The 16,926-nt window shown below is 43.0% G+C and overlaps 1 long non-coding RNA gene across 1 annotated transcript; it reads left to right on the top strand.

Moving 5' to 3' along the window:
• The first annotated feature begins 588 nt into the window (after positions 1-588).
• Positions 589-1,143, top strand: LOC309862905. The gene is made up of 2 exons (XR_014310785.1): positions 589-759; positions 1,019-1,143. It is a non-coding gene; the product is annotated as an uncharacterized lncRNA (long non-coding RNA).
• Positions 1,144-16,926: the final 15,783 nt, after the last annotated feature.

The following is a 16,926-nucleotide window of genomic DNA, read 5'->3' as shown; positions in this document are numbered from 1 at the left end:
CAACCGCTTTCCCCCTTCCCCACCCTGCTCCCATCCTCAATTTCCGCCTCTAGTCAGTCCAGCTGGGCCCTGGACAGCAGCCAGGAAAACCATGGTGGTCCAGCCCCTCCAACCATCCGGAGAAACAAACCCACGGATTCATATTTAGGTGTACACATCAAAGTGGGAAATCATGCAGATAAACAATGCTGCTTTGATAGCCAACTCTAATCTTGTCCCAAAGCAGAAGTTAGGGAATCAGATGAAAACTAATTTTAGAGTATCAGGGGTTGGTCATTTTGTGATACTAAAGGAGCACTGGAAACAGAAATATGCATACCAATGGGAAAGACTGGTTGGAGTTCCTCCCACACTCCCTCACTATAGGGTCTGGGGTCATTTCTTACCTGCCTGGTCTCGGAAGTTCCCGTCACCCCAAAAATGGATACCTGTCAAGCAGAAACCATGAAAACCTCAGTTCCTTTTCACATCATGGGAAATCGATCGTTTTCCTTCTTTAGAAAAAGATAATATAGTAGCAATATAAACATCATTTTCTTTTTTTTTTTTAAGACTTTATTTATTTATTTGACAGATAGAGATCACAAGTAGGCAGAGAGGCAGGCAGAGAGAGAGAGAGGAGGAAGCAGGCTCCCTGCTGAGCAGAAAGCCCTATGTGGGGCTCGATCCCAGGACCCTGAGAGGATGACCTGAGCCGAAGGCAGAGACTTAACCCACTGAGCCACCCAGGTGCCCCTAAACATCATTTTCTTAAGTCATGTAAATATCATAACTCTAACAAAACTTCATTTTTGCATGTTACCTCCCACATGCATGGTTCAAATATGGTTGCCTTCATAGTGTACATATATTTTATGCAAGAATATTTAACAATAAATAAATCCACCCACTTGAACAAAACAAAAATAAAAACAAACCCTGTTCTTTGATTTGTTTATTGAAATATACTATATGCATTGCCAGCCATTGTATATGACAAGTTCTTCATAAGTTTTTTTTTATTTCTCTTTCTTTCTAGGAATGAAGGATCCTGCAGGACATTTTGCATTTTGCTTGATGTTTGGACTTGCACTGTCAGTGGGATTTTAATTTGTAAACTAAACTTTATACACTGTTTGATTAAACAGGCATTTTAAAGCACCATGACCTTTGGGAGTACCTTTGGGTACTCTCAAGTTTCTTTATGGCTTCGGCTCCTGCCATGCTATTAAAATTCTTCCTCTGGGAATGAGGGACCACCTCCACCTTTTGAATACACTCTTCCTGCCTGCCTGTATGACCCCCCCCAACCCCTTAACTCTCCTGGTACCCCTCCTACTTCTTCAGCCACTCTTCAGGCTTCTTTGCTGACTTGTCTTCCTCAACCCCATCTTTAAATGTTGAAGTTTTGGCGGTTCAATCAGGAGGCCTTATTTCTTCCCTTGAATATTCTTTCCCTAGGGCTGTTCATCTATACCCATCAATACCCATGGTTTTAAATACTTCCCAACCAAGACTTCCCTTCTAAGCTCATATACATAATATATTCAATCTACTTAACAAACTGCCTCTGCCATTTCCCCAGATTCACTGATGTTTGAAGACCCTGATGGAAATAATCACAAAAGCATCCTAGAGTGTGACGATCCTTAAGAATATAGAACTTTCCGAACAGGCACCTTGACTTTCCGAACAGTCAATATCCCCCAAATGAAACTCTTGATCCAAACCAATCCCTACCCCAGAACATTCCCTCCCCTTGTTTTCTTCCATTTTATTGAGTGGTACCCTCTTCCATCCTGTTGCAAAATCTAAAAGGCCCTGCCATGCTGGGTTCCTCCTTCCCTCTTTTCTCTTACTTTCTTTTTTATTTTTTTTTTTTAAGATTTTATTTGTTTATTTGACAGACAGAGATCACAAGTAGGCAGAGAGGCAGGCAGAGAGAGAGGAGGAAGCAGGCCTCCGGCTGAGCAGAGAGCCCGATGCGGGGCTCGATCCCAGGACCTGGGATCATGACCCGAGCCGAAGGCAGAGGCTTTAACCCACTGAGCCACTCAGGCGCCCCTTTTCTCTTACTTTCAATAAATCTTGCCTTTTCTACTTCCTTGAATATTTTTCATCTTCCAGCAGTTTCTCTCCAGCTGTAATCCATTCTCCACTTTTCCTCCAGTCACTGCAATAGTGGCCTGACTTCCCTCTTCCCACCAAAAGATAGCCACAGTTATCTTTTTATATGAACTGAGTCATTATACAGCATTATTTGACAACCTTAAACAGGTTTTGCTTCCAGTAAAATCTGAACTTCTTTCCTGGCCCACATGATCTGGCCTTTCCCCCTTTCCTGTCTTGACCCACCTGTTCCTTGCTCTGCACGTCTCGGCCACACTAAAATCATTCCTCCAACTGAATATATCAACATCTTCTCTTCTTCGAGGCCTTGTACTTACTGTTCCTTCTTGTTGGGACCCTGCTCCCTTTCTCTTTGTCTACCTCCTGTTTTCAGGCCTTGTTTCAGTGTGACCTCCTCCAAGAGGCCTCTCTCTAACAACAAACATAAGACATGCCACATACTCACCATTAATATCCCACTACATCTTTTTATTTAGAACATCTATCAAATATTTAATCATGTATTTTTTTCTTTGTTTATTGACCATTGACTGCTTCTGCCATTATCTTTTCATCAGTTAATAGTATATGAATTTTTATTGAATGAATAATTTACAAAACATGAACACAAAATAACTGACTTTATTTTTTTTACAGATTTTTAAAATCTATTTATTTTTTAAAAATATTTTAAAAATTTTATTTATTTGATAGACAGAGATCACAAGTAGGCAGAGAGGCAGACAGAGAGAGAGAGAGAGAGAGAGAGGAGGAAGCAGGCTCCTTGCAGAGCAGAGAGCCCAATGCGGGGCTCAATCCCAGAACCCTGGGATCATGACCTGAGTCAAAGGCAGAGGCCTGCCTGACTATATGACCTCTCCCACTGAGCCACCCAGGTGCCCCCAGATTTTATTTATTTATTTGACAGACAGAGATCATAAGGAGTCAGAGAGGGAGGGGAAAGCAGGCTCCCCGCTGAGCAGAGAGCCTGATGCAGGCCTTGATCCCAGGACTTTGAGATCATGACCTGAGCCGAAGGCAGAGGCTTAACCCACTGAGCCACCCAGGCACCCCAATAACTGACCTTTAAAAAAGGGGGGTAAACAATTTAAACTTAAAAAAATTAAGTATTTCCTTTGCTTGGAAGTCTTCGGGTTTATAATCACTTGAAATATAAGCCAAAAAAATAATTTTAAGCAACGGTGTGTTCTGTGAACTGGCCTATAAACAAAGAAAGTCAGTATTTGTATATTTGTTGGGAATGTGAAACTCAAGACTGAAGAAGTTGATAGAAGTAACCATAGAAGAGTCATAGAGCAGCACCTTTCTTAGTAATTCAGAATTTTCTTCTACTGGTGTTTATGGGAAGAGGTAATATCAGTGATGGTGTCAGCCAAGGCTGCTCTTGAGCAATTATCAATCACAATAAAGAAATCATTTGATCTGACAAATCAATGACAAGAGGGTTTTACCATCCCAGTTGAGATAAAACATCCAAACATCTGGGATTCTCTCAGAGTTTAGGATCTTTTCCTGGTTTATGAAGAATGCATTTTTTAAAAGCATCTGGTCTGGACTTGTTCCAATTTGGTAAACAGTTGAAAATATCCCATAGTATGAATTAGCCAATCTAGTCAAATAGCTTGAGGGAAAGGAATCTGCAATGAGTGATATTATGGAATTAGAAAGTATGCTAATTTTATACTCTTCTTTGATTTAATAAAAATAAGTGTGCAAATTTTTGATTATCCACCGTGATGGTACAGATGGATAGGAATATTTCTTGCTTGAATTAAATAAGCATCTCTGTTTTTTTTTAAAGGATTTTATTTATTTATTTGACAGAGAGAGACACACAGTGAGAGAGGGAACACAAGCAGGGGGAGTGGGAGAGGGAGAGGCAGGCTTCCCACCAAGCAGGGAGCCCAATGTGGGGCTCGATCCCAGGATCCTGGCATCATGATCTGAGCCAAACGTAGACACTTAAGGACTGAGCCACCCATGTGCCCCACTCTCTGGTTTTATTATTGCATGAGCTTGCATCTATTGATCAAGGAAGGAAATAGTTCAGATGCAAAAGCAGGACTAAGGAGAGCGGGGAAGAGAGGTCAGGTGAGGCTTCCCAGAACCTCCCCGCCTTTCCTTTAAATGGTATAAGCCACGCCCTCACCAGGCAGAGGTGGCACGTGTGCTCAAGTGTGTGCCTGCACGCAAGCTTGCCGCTGCAGGGAGCCACGTGGCGCAAGTAAGAATGAAGGCAGAGCAGAGTCTAACAGAGAAAGGGGCAACAGCCAAACCAGAGTGTTTATGTCAACCAATGACTTCTGAGCTGGATAGAGATTTTTTTTTTTTAAGTTAATACTCAAACAAGTTATAAACATCCTCTTTACTTCTCTGAGAGCTTACAGGCCCAGCTCTGACACAGAGAAAAGAATCGATGAAGAGGTTTCGGGGGGTGGGGTGTGGAGTGGAATTTCCTGGATAACAGGTGGCCGCTTGCCGTGCTGAGGGAGGAAACACTTGCCCTCTGCTCCACGTGCGTTCCTCTCCGGCCTGTGACAGAAACACGCTTGATGAAGGGTTTCTTCTTAAACGGAGCACTTTGGGCCACTGTAGATGGAGAAAGACAATGAAAAGCCTTCATGCGAGGAAGAAACCATTTCGATGACAAGCGCGGATGAGGAAGAGCGTGAAGCCTCACAGGGGATCTCCTCATAAAATCCTCCCGGGAAAGAAAAGGAAGAGATCCTGACAGGCCAACACAGATACAATGGCCTCAGTGAAATCTGGTTAAGAATCACCTCAGCTGCCCAGTGAGGAGGGAATAAAAGTTAACACCAGAATTCTTCCGTGTGTTTTTATATATAAATTTTGACTGGGTCAGCTATTCGCTTAAGTCTAAATTGTTAGTTGCCAAGTATGGACTCCATCCATCTCAACTTATTTATTTATTTTTTTGAAATAAATTCCTGGATTAAAAATCTAGGGGGGTTGGTTGAAGAAAGAAACCTATCCTTCACAAATCCACCTGCTAGTTGCAGTCAGGGTGGGCAGACCCCTTAGAGAACAGGAGTACAAGGGGTGGGAATGGTTGTTAATGGAATATGATCCTATGATGAGAAGTTGAACAAAGCTGGTGTTTTTCCACTAGACCACAGCCTCCCAAGGCCACTAGATGCCGGTGACATGGATGACACAGAATGGGTTATGACAGCCATTCCAGGGAGAGATGACAGAGCTGAGAATTAAGAAAGTTGGATTTGAGAACAGAATCTGTACCAGCAGCCGGCTGCTCAATGCCCCTGCTCCTTTCTCATTGTTGACAACATTCTCCCCATGGTCCCAGAACCTTCTCTGGCTTGACTCCACCTACCCTCACTCTCCATGGTTCACGGATACCTCAACTATTCCCAGAGAAGCTCTCAGAGGTTTGGACCTATAAACTCACCTGGACTGGGACCTCTTGCCAAGAGCCTCTCTCTGCTTGCAGAGGAAATGAGACATTTCTCGACTCCGCCTGTGCCCCCTTCCTTTCTCTCCCCATACCTACCTATCAAAATCCAATGCCTTCAAAGTCAAGCCAGATCCTGAGTTCACCAAGAAATGTCCTCAAGTCTCAGAATATTTCCCCCGCCCTCCAGAATTATTCATGCATCTATCTCCCTTCTGCTGTTCCTTGGTTGTGGGTTCCTCCAAGAAGAGATCAGTTTTTCTTTGCTACAGGCCCTAGCATTTGCTTTGTTGAATCTGTTGGGTTGCTTTGAACAAAATAATTCCAAGTTTTTTTAAAAATAAATATCACCAGAATAAGGGCAAAAGAACTGGTTGGGCTATTTTATACACACACAACACATTCTGAGAAGCATTTTTTTAAACTCCCTTGTTGAGATATAATTCACATATTATTCAATTTACCCAGTTAAGGGTGTACAACTCAATGTTTTTAGTATATCCACAGGTTTGTGCAACCATCACCACAATCTAATTTTAGAGCAGTTTAGCCTCTCCAGAAAGAAACCCTGAACCGAATATCAGTCACCCCCATCTGCCTGCCCTCAGCCCCTGGCAAACACTAATTTACTATCTGTCTCTAGATATTTGCCCATTCTGGACATTTTATGTAAATGGAATCATACAATATATGGCCTTTTCTGATCTAAGCTTTATGCTATTAAAACATTTTGAGATTTTTCTTTTTGAAAGGCTGGCTCTTTAGAGGGACACCTGGCTGGATCAGTTATTAGAGAACATGACTCTTGATCTCGGGGTCATGCGTATGAGCTCCACTTTGGGCTAGAGATGACTTAAAAAAAAAAAAAAAAGTGGTGGTTTACGGGGCACCTGGGTGGCTCAGTGTAGGTTAAGCCTCTGCCTTCAACTCAGGTCATGATCTCAGGGTCCTGGGATTGAGCCCCACATCGGCTCTGGTCAGCAGGGAGCCTGCTTCCCCCCACCCTGCCTGCCTCTCTGCCTACTTGTGATCCTCGTTTGTCAAATAAATAAATAAAATATTTTTTTAAAAATTGTAATTTAAAAGGTTGGCTCCTTTAAATAAGCCTCTGGCAAAATCCACTCTGGAAGGGAGAAATCATTAATCAGAGGGTGACACTGAATGACCTTTTTAAGGGTATTTGTATTTTAACAGAGAAAATAACAATGCCACCATCTTCCCGGGAGAGCAGCTGTCCTCTCCAGAGGCTGGCTCTTGCCTCTGGGATCTTTCTGGTCCTCCAGCAGACCCTGATGGGAGGACCTGTCAAGTTCTTGGAAAAGGCCAAAACTTTGCTGCGTATCTTCTAACAGGATGGGGTACAGTTTTTCGACAATCTTTGAAAAGTTGTCTGAGAATTAAACCCATCCTCTGAAAAAAAGCAAGTGTAAACCTTTATTACCGATTCACGGATTCAAGATATAGATCCCCCCCCCCATATTTAAATGGTCCTTCATTTGGGATGCATCTTTTTATTGATGCAGGCAGGGTGGTAGTTATGAAAGAGTTGTCATTTCTGGCACAGCTACAAACCTGTCATAGCTGTTCAAAGGGCATTTCAGTTGAGACATGGCATGGTTGTCACCACCTGTGCTGAGCCCACAGGCCATCTACAATGACTTCAGAAATTTACATCACGATTTGTTGATGTTGATGTTGACATTCTACATACTCATTGCCCCTAACAGCACAGAATGATATTATGTGAAGGAACAGAGATACAAGGGTTTAAAAAGAGTTATTCAGAAGACTCAGACTCTGTAAGCAAAAAAGTTTTAGGAAAACCCTAACCTGATATTTTCCTTTGTATGCATGTGTGTATTTATGTGAGTGGTGTGTGATTTTAAATTTAAAATTTTAAAAAATCGGTCTAAGTCCACAGGAGTATTTTCATACTTCTCTTTTTTAAAGCTTGTGTCAGAGTCTAATTAGCAGGTATTTCTTTCTTAATGATTCATTTTACAGTCTTAAATTCTGCATCTTAAACTTGGTTACGTCCGGTGTGTTATCTCATTCCATGAGAAATGGAGCCGAATTCTCAGAGAGATTCAAGCCCGCAGGGCTAGAAAACTGAGTCTTATGTAAGGAACTTCGGAGGTTTTCTCATGCCCCTGTGCTTGTACAAAGAGCGACAACCACAACTGAAATCATGATGGAAACAAGTAAGTTGCAATATGCAAGGTTCAAGTGGGATTCAGTGATCAGAGAGCTGGCCAGCAGCCGGGAGACGATCTACAGCTCCTGGAATCCTCCAGAGGTTTGCAGAACTCCATAAACTCCATAGAACTCCACAAATGATATGCTGACATCATCCCCGTCTGGGCGAAGACAGGACCAGCAGCCACCCAAGAATGGCCTTTCAGAATCCCTAATGAATTAATCACCACAAACCGGGGCAGGAGAGGGAAGAACATGTTCTTGCCGTCAGTCTGCCTTTGCCCAGGGGTCCCACCTCCCATCCACCAATTAACTTTGCAGTCGCATCTGCCTTTCCTGCCAAGCTCACCCATAAAGGAATTTATCACCTTCTGTTCTGCTTTTCTTCCCAAATGTGAATCAGAAACCAACAGTACCGTTTAAAAAGGCACTTTCAGCAAATCCAATTATGTTCCCAAGCACCTTTACGTGGAATAAGTGAGCTCTTCTGCATTTCCTTTTGTGGCTTTATTAACCATGCGGGCCAGACGCTCCCAGCTAGCTGGGGCCAATAATAATAGGAAACACTTGTTGTGTGCCAGGCGCTGTTCTGAGGGCTTTGTATCGATTACCTCATCTAATCCTCACAAGAATCCTATGCAGCAACTACTGCTATTACACTCATGCTACACATGAGGAAACCGAGTCAAAGAGAAGGTAACAAACTTGCCCAAGTTCACACGGCTCCAGATAGAAGAGATGAGGGTCAAACCCGGGCAGGCTAGCTCCAGGCGCCATCGTGTTTGGCCACGAGAAAAGACGATCAGGCTCCTCATTTTGCCTTTTCATAAATAAAGAACATGAAGGTTAGCTCATCTTGTGCTTTGCACAGCTTTAAAATCAGTCTACCTTAGAATTTGATACATATAAAGCCTCCAAGTTTGACATGGAAGCCAGGTACCTATAGGTACCCTGTTTGGCTTTCCTCCAGACCCCTGAGGTAGTCTTGGGCATTTCCCCCGGGACCCTGGAAGCTTCTGGTAAACCTCTGCCTTAATGCCTCTTCTTCTGGACAAGTTAGCTGAGAGCTCAGAGAAGCGGTCATCTCCCCAGGCTGCGAGCAGAGTGAGCCCAGCTCCCAACCCCCTGGCCCCGCCCCAGCACATTGCCTCTGCATGTCGGTTAGCGCCGGCTCCACGGCACTTAATGAGGACAAACAAATGTGCTCATCGCGTTGAGTTCAAGTGTGAATGATGTGATCATTCTGTTCCTGCTTAGCCATCCTTTTTCTGGAAAGCTCAAGAACAGATGCTGCAAAGCTTTGAGCATAAACTCCAAGATAACGGCAGCATGCTTAGAGGGAAGTCCTAGAATCAGAACCAAAGGGTAGCTCTGTTCATGAATCAATCTCTATTAGTCTCATCTTCAAGGGAGTTTCTTTTCTAGCTATTACTATTATCTCATCCCAGATACTGTTTGGAAGTCTGTCCTTCTAACCTATCTGTAGTAAGCTAGGGGACAGAAATCTTGAACCCGCTGAGAAATTTCTAAGCCTTCATTCAAGTTGGTAATATCTCTTTCTGGGAGGGTAAGTCACTAACTTCGTCTGTCTGGATCACTTGAGATCTGCAGAGAGGCCACAAAGAGTCATCCTTTGGAAAGCATTGTGGCTTAAAAATGAATCTGGCATACCGGGTGCTATCAAGACCTTCTGTGAGGGCTCAACCCAGAGGGATGGAATAATTGGCCATGAAGTAATAGTAACATACAATTACCACTCTGTATGTCTAAGCTAATAAAGAAACGATCTTTCGATTACAACACTTTCCTTTGTGTTAACTGAACGTTTACTACCTGACACGGTAGTTTGACAACTTTTTCAGAACTCTGGTCACATGTACGAAAAATGAAGGCAGCCTTGCCTCCTTTTCTGGCCTTGTCTGAGGCTGTTTTGATGACTTCATTACTGTGTTACATTTATGTAGGTCAGAAGAGGGGAAAAGAGGGGCACCTGGGTGGCTCAGTCATTAAGTGTCTGCTTTTGGCTTAGGTCGTGGTCCCAGGATCCTGGGATCCAGCCCCACATCGGGCTCCCTGCCTGCTTCTCCCTCTCTCACTCCCCTCTCTTGCTATCTCTCTCTGTCAAATAAATAAATAAATAAATAATTTAAAAATGGAGAAGTAAGAATTATGTTCTTATCCAATACTGATAAAAAAAAAAAAAAAAGCATTTTATCTTCCCCTCTGAATAGATGCATAGTGTTAAATGCAGCCACGCTGTTACGTTCTCTTCGGATCTGTCTGCTTTTCATCCATCAGACCCTTGGCCAAGTTATTTATTCTCACACTTAATTTCTCTCCAGAAACAATGCTATGAGAGTCATTAACAAATATGAATTCCCTCTTGCTCTGGCTTGAGATCAGGAACTCTGAGCCATAACTTGGAAAATTGTGGGGAAAATGAGTGGCTCAGTTAGGAAAGACGTTATTAACAGAGGTGGAGAATCCTTCCGCTTTCAGTTAAGAGGGCTGTCCGCTTGGGGCTCAGACCAGTCTGAGTCAGTCGTCGGGGGTAAGACTAACCACTGGGTAAACATCTTCTTGTCTGGATGCAACTAAGTCTAAAGGAAAATCATATGCCATCCTTCAGGAAATATTCTACTACCAATGGATGCTCTTAACATTGCCTCATTTCTTCCAGTAATTCTTCGAATGCAATGTCTCTTAAGTGAAGCATTTTCAAGGTTCAAGTCTCTGGGGATGTAATCCAAACAACATGTTGAAAAGGCTTCACAAGTTTTTTATTGTGTCTACCTTGACTAAAAACGATTTCTCTCAATGGCTCGTTTTTGTAGTCTAATTTTTAAAATTGGAAGTGCTCTCGTAACTTTGTGTGATGTTTTATGACCAGCTTCACTGATGGCAAAATTAATTTCCCTGGTTAAAACATTGCGATGCTGAAAGACAGTTTGCAAGGTAAAGTCCACAGCAAATGATACTTGGGTGAAGGCAGACAAGAGAAAAAGCCTGGAGACTTCACCAAGTCCCAGTCTGAAGGAAGCACAGTCTGTGTGGGTTAAAAACTCTTACCATCTGCTGAGTTGATGCAATGACTCAGTGTCAAGCCAACAGCAGACAGGTGCCCGAATGCCATCAAATACTGGCTTGGCCATTATGGCCAGTAGGTCGTGTGAAGTGTAGAGATCCAGCAACGAGCAGACCCAGCAGGGTCTGTGGCCTATGTCAGGACACCTGAAGTCTTGGGGAGAACTGGGCAGAACATCCATGGGTCAGGCCTCCCACAGCTGTTATTCCTAAGCAGCTTTCAATTCCTTCTAGAAGCCCACATTTCTGCACAGAGCTGGCATTGCTGAGGGAGCAGGTCAGGAGTGTGAGTGGGGCGAGGCTGAGAAGCAGTTAAACAATGTATCAAAGGCCAGACTGTACCAAGTTCAGGTTCATATATTGTAGTTTCATAGGTCTCTGTCATCATTTCATCAAAGAGCATTTTCTCTTGGGTAAAGCGACCCCCTTTCAAAACGGCAAAGCATGAAACAAGAGGGAATCACAATGGGTTGAATCTTCTCCAAGCAGTGGTTTTCAATGCGCGGATGCCCGTTGTGAGTAGCTTGTAAAATCACCCACTGTGACCGCTCATGCATAGGCTCTGCTGATTTTACAAATACAGAGTAACACAGCCGCCTCTCCAAGGGCAGGCTCCAGCCTGACGTTTGCACAGCCAGCAGAAATCATTTCTTGCAGGAGATAGAATTTCATCGTTTAGCGATATTTCATCAAAGGAAGCTGCCCCCTCAGCCACACACGCTGTCTGTTTCAGAGGCAGTGGCTGCCCTCCCCTGGCTGCTTCCCTTCAAATTAATAGGCAGCCAGCAGGTAATCAATGCCTTTTAGGGAGGCTGGCAGAGAAGACTCTGTAGGTCACTGTATTGGGAATATTTCTCTGCGAGGCAGACACGAGGCTTTAAAAAATAATGTGTTGTTTTCTCTTGGTTATCAGAGTAAATCATGTTCAACACAGAAATGCTGAAAAATAAGAAAGCTTGAAACGGGGTTGGGGGGGGAGTCATTCTTAATCCAATCATTTGAAGATAAGCTTTCAAATGTGTTTGCATAGTTTGCAGCCTCATACACAATTGGCATTGCACGTACACTCTCTCTGCTGCCTGCTTTCCCACTTAATATATTGTGCACGCCAGACATTTCATCGCTTCTCTTTTGTGATTATAAATACTGTTTCAGGGATTCTCCGTGTAAGTCATTTTTCAGCTGCATTTCTGATTGTTTCCCTAGGGTGGTCTCTGGCAGTGGGATTTCTGGATCAAAAGATATGAATGAATATCATGGCATGTAAACAGAGAATTTCTGGGTTAATTTGAAAAACATAGCGCTGTGTTTACTGGTTGTATATGGTTGTTTCTGGGGAAGGGGAAAACACCTGCCACTCGCTTTTCTCATTCCAGTGCTTTTTTGATGTTGTTCTGATGGTAGGTTTGATGCTTCCTCTAGAGAGCAGATGACTGAGTGACGGGACCCAGGCTAGCCAGCTGCCTTTTGTCTCTTCAGATCTTCTCTTCTCCACCCTGTTTTGTGCCCTGCATGGCTGATCTTCATGAACTACATCAGTGGGCTCCCTTGCTCTGTGCATCCCAGCTTGGTCCAACTAGTAAGGATTAGGGGGGTGGTGGGTGGAAGAACAAAGAAGCTGGACCTGCTCCTTAAGGAATTGATTGTCATGTTGGCCGCATCCTGTTTTGTTTTGTTTCCTATCTGCACTTAAAATTTTTCTTATAAAATATACCTAACATTTACCATTTTCACTATGTTTAGGTACATGATTCAGGGGTTTTAAGCACACTTATTTATGTTGTGCAACTATCACACTAATCCATTTCAAGAACCGTTTTATCACCCCAAACAGAAATTCCATACCCATTAAGTAATAACTATTACTCCTTCCCCTTATCCCTTAGCAACCTCTATTCTACTCTCTGTATCTATGAATTTGCCTTCTCCAGATACCTCTTACAGTACTGTCCCTTTGTGTCTGGCTTGTGTCACTTAGCAAAATGTGCTCAAGGTTCATCCACAGAGTCATGTGTCAGAATTCTATTTATTTATTTATTTATTTTTAAGACTCTATTTATTTATTTGTCAGAGAGAGAAAGCGTAAGCACAAACAGGGGGAGTTGCGAGGGAGAGGGAGAAGTCGGCTCCCTGCTGAGCAGGGAGCCCTATGTGGGGCTCAATTCCAGGACCCTGGGATTGTGACCTGAACCAGAGGCTGACTGAGCCCCACAGGTGCTCCAAGAATTTTATTTTTTTAAGGCTGGATACTATTTCACTGCGTATATCATGTTTTGTTTATTCATTCATCTGTTGATGGACAGGTGGATTATTTCCACTTTCTGGCTATCCTGAAGAATGCTGCTAAGAATGTTGACATCCAATGGCCACATCCTTTTATAAGGCCACGAATTCTGTCAGGTGGTCCTCTCCCTACGGCGACAATCTGTTCCAATAACCACTCTCTTTCTTTGGCTCTTCAGGCTTAGGGTTGTAGTGATTCTCTACATTGTTAGTCTTGGGGTGCTATACCATCCTTTGTGGATTTCCCTACACCCTATCCATGCCTTTGTAATCCTCCCTTTATTTATCTTCACATTACCTGATTCCAGTGTGTCATCTATTCCCCGTCAGGATTCTGACTCACACTGAACTTTTGCTGTAAACCATCTCCTCTCTAGGCCTGAAGCAACAGAGTACCTCTCAAAGAGTTCCCCGGGCCGATGGCCAATGCATCCCACCAGTAGATACTGACAAACATTTGGAAATCTAAAATCATACACATGCCCAGGCCCCATTCCACTTCAGTTGATTCAAAATATCTAGTGGTAGGACCTAGAAGATCTTCATCTCAAAAAAATTTCCCCGTGACTCTAATGCTATTGGCCTGGGTCTTGCATGAACCCCTGGCACTGGGCTCTTGTTTGTAGCACTGAACCAATACATAGTTCCAGATCTGCTTTAAGATTTTAAGTCAACATTTTGGGGGAAGCCTGACTCGCTCAGTCAGTGGAGCACACGATACTTGATCTTTGGGTTGTGAGTTTGAGTCCCACATTGGACATAAAGATCATGTAAATAAATAAATAGGTAAAGTCATTACCTATTAAGAGAAAAAAGAAAAAGAAGGTAGGTCAATATTTTTTTAACTGAAATAGCCAAAATATACTGAAAGGAAGGTATCTGAAAATTAATCATGTTCTATTCACTTTCTAAGTTAACTTCGTTTCATATCAGGTTGCCTTCTAAATGATCAAGTCTTTAGGAATGGAGAACAGAGAATGATGTTCATCCCAAAGGTTGTATCCTCAGCTGCCAACATCTTTTCCATTTTCCTCTAGGTGTTGTCTCATTGTCCCATAATCTTTTTATGTTCAAGATTCTGTAGTAGTAGCAAAAGGCTAACACTGAGAGGCATGCTACCTTCCTATTTCTAGAACTTACCTAATTACCCGTGCTTTTTGTAGTCTATTTTCTGAGGTATACAAACACAGATGTCCTTCATTGTAAAATCGAAAACTGCATTAGACAGGCTATGATTGCTTTACCGGTTTCTCTTGGCAAACAGCAGCTCCAAATATTTGGACTCAGAGAGTGGTAGGGAGCTGAAAGGCGAGAAAACAGTCTTTATCTACCTCAACATTTTGCCAAAGACAACTATGAATTTGGAGTATTAAGTAAGTTATTAAAATATCCTTTGCTTATTACCCCATATTTATTCTCAATCCTGAGAGGTGGCAGTTGTAAGCAATTCTTAATGAATTCTTCCCTTAATGAATGCTTCCCTAATCTTCAATTTCTTCATCTGAAAAAAAAGGGAGAGAAAATATTTTGCTCTACTTAAAAGCATCTAAGATCTCATCAAATTGAAGGTTCTTTGGTTCATCAATTCCACATTACAAATGAGGAAGTGAGGTACAGATGCCATTAAAGGACGCATCTAAGTCCAGCATCCTGCGTAATAGTGAGAGTAAGCTTTGCTTCCAGGCCTCCTGGTCTTAATTTCATAGAGAGGCCAAGACACAACCAGTCAGAAGGTTAGGAGGAACGTAATCAGCAATAAAATAAAGAAAAACAAAAAAGAGAGTGAAAGCACACAAACAAGAGCTACTGCTACTAACACCAGCCTTTCCCCACCATTGGCGAGACTGAGTCGGAGTGTAGTCACTGTGGTTAATGCAACCAGTCAGCCCTGATGTTCAAAAAAAGCAAACAAGCAAACAAAAAAAACCCCAAACTAACAAACAACTTGCAAAAGATGTGAAGTATCGAAGGAGGTGTTAAGAACGACAAAGAGGCTGGTTGGCTGTGGCGTACCGTTCAGGTCAGCCACTAGAAATAACCCAAATAACCCATGGTTGTGTGTCTAGCACGGGCCACGGAGAGACTGGATGTGAACACCTCACAGGGCTGAAAAGCCTTCCTTCTGCAGCCGATACATTTGTTCAAACTTATCTACAAACGTCCTTTTCCCTGTCATCTTTAAGATAAGAAGCTGAATTGCTAAGTTTTCTTCTTGCTCCTTAACTTAAAAAAAAAAAAAATCAATAATCTTTATTTTCTAAGCATCTTTCTAGATCCTGTTGGAAGCTGCTCTGTGGTTGACTCAATTGCTCTCATAATAGCCCAGACTATGAACTGTTGGTAAATTGAGCTTTTAATGTTTAATATTTCAACATAATTACATTTGGGATGATCTTATTTATCTTTTGAAGAACTTGACCCTAAACCACTATCATAATCACTATAGCAAGTTGCTGTTTTGAATCAGAAATTGTTTTTTAAAAATAGATAACTTCATTTTCAGCCCATGACATACACCTTATATTTATTTCAAAATCAGAAATGGGGTTCTACTGGGGGCGGGGGCAAGAGGGACCCTCTCTTTCTCAACAGGCAGTTGTATAAGAAAGCGTGCTGCAGATTGTCCAAAAGCAAAAACCATCCTTCCGTTTCTGCAGTGTATGCAGCCTTTGCCCAGCCCTGAAATGTCACTCAATTTGAAATCATTTTCTAACACACCACGCCCTAGCTTTGAGCTAACTGTTGGAGCCATTGGCACTGGCAGAATCAGAAGCCAGTGTCTGCAAACCGTAATGTTAGGGACAAGAGAGACCAGATAAAACAAAGCATGTAGGCTCAGGACAGCTTCCTGGAAGCCAGCTGGTAACTTCTACTGCTGTGTCATTGTCATGTTCGTTTTCTATGTGTTACAGGCTAATTGATTAACTCTGTGAGTCAGCTGTGGTCACATCACCTTCATGTTGCAATGAACGTGTGAACTAAAAACCCAAATGTTTCTTACACTGAGTAAATTCTGTTCCTTTTTTCTTATTCACTTCTTTAATGGGATGTCTTTTTTATTAAACCAAAGAGAAAACGGCTACTAGAGCTAAGAATGAGCTAAGAATGAGACTACGTTGTCAAGTTACAGGGGAATGAGAGGACTCTTCGTGTGACTGGAGACTGCGCCCTCCATCATCCATGATATAATGGATGTTCCCTCTTTTAGCTCCTAGACCTGCAGGCCTCAGGGTGTGATACCAGGTTTATGGTGTTGTATTAGGATGTGGAGTTCCTGTTGAGAGGAGGGGATAGGACTACCTCCACATGAAGCAAGGGAGGGATTTTCCTGATGGGAAGTGTGCGTGATCATTGCAGGCTGGACCTCAGTTGGGAAGCAGAAGTGGGCAGGCAAGGCAGGCAGGCAAGCAGAAAGAGCAATCCTTTCTCCTGATAGCCTCTCCCTGCCCATGGGCTGGGATTTAGCCCTCATTTCCCAGCCCCACCTCTGTGGAAGGGAACAAAATGGCCTCCATGGTAGAGAAACCCTGGGAGCAAGATGGCGAGGCACATCCTGAGTGGGACATGGCACGTTTCTCTCTGTGTGATTGTGGAGACTTGCTTGAAGGATGCCAGCTTAGTTGTGGCGGTGCTGGGAGGAATTATAAGTGGAGCTGGGAGTCTTTGCGCGGGTCCTTGTATTACATGGGGGAGCTGCAGTCTCAAGTGGGATGGTCCCACATGGAAAAGGAACATTGGGAAGCAGAAGATGGTGTGCGGCTGGCAGCCCCCAAGGGGCTTTTCCTTTGGAGGCAGTTTGCAGAGAGCTGGTTCACGCAGATCTC

This window comes from Mustela nivalis (genome assembly GCF_964662115.1).
Source record: "Mustela nivalis genome assembly, chromosome: 4".
Taxonomy (NCBI): Eukaryota; Metazoa; Chordata; class Mammalia; order Carnivora; family Mustelidae; genus Mustela; species Mustela nivalis.
This window is presented reverse-complemented; position numbering and strand designations above follow the sequence as displayed.